General features: G+C 47.8%; 1 protein-coding gene across 1 annotated transcript in view; it reads right to left on the bottom strand.

The window, feature by feature from the left end:
* The window catches only part of LOC104157856 (interleukin-12 receptor subunit beta-2-like), a gene marked incomplete at its 3' end in the record, with an annotated part of 15,923 nt that overhangs the window by 406 nt on the left and 15,155 nt on the right, over positions 1 to 362 (bottom strand). The window lies entirely within an intron of this gene.

The raw sequence follows: 362 nt of genomic DNA, 5'->3' as shown, positions 1-362 counted from the left end.
GTACGGCCCTCCGCCCCAGGCCTGGGCATCGGGCTGAGGACACGTGCCTGCCGCTCGAGAGGAAAACGGGTTTTAATCTCGGGCTTTAACATTACTCCCAGGTTAATTGCCGAGGATTGTACTCCTTCAGGTTTGTTTCGGTGGAAGCAGACCTTAAGCTCTAGGTTAAAACTTCACAATATAAGTGAACTAAGGCTATATTTTAAGCTCAATGAGTATTCTTATCATCATTTGTATACTCTGAAACCTTTATTCAGAGCAATCCTTGCTGTTCCCCAAGGTGTTCTGAAAGGATGTGGCCATCCCTTCTAATAACTCCGTAAGAGACGGATCCACTCACGCTTTTCTGGCCGGAGGCGCAG

Source organism: Cariama cristata, unplaced genomic scaffold (assembly GCF_000690535.1).
Source record: "Cariama cristata isolate BGI_N322 unplaced genomic scaffold, ASM69053v1 scaffold27302, whole genome shotgun sequence".
Lineage (NCBI taxonomy): Eukaryota > Metazoa > Chordata > Aves > Cariamiformes > Cariamidae > Cariama > Cariama cristata.
Note: the sequence above shows the minus strand (reverse complement) of the source record. Positions and strands in the feature narration are given on the sequence as shown.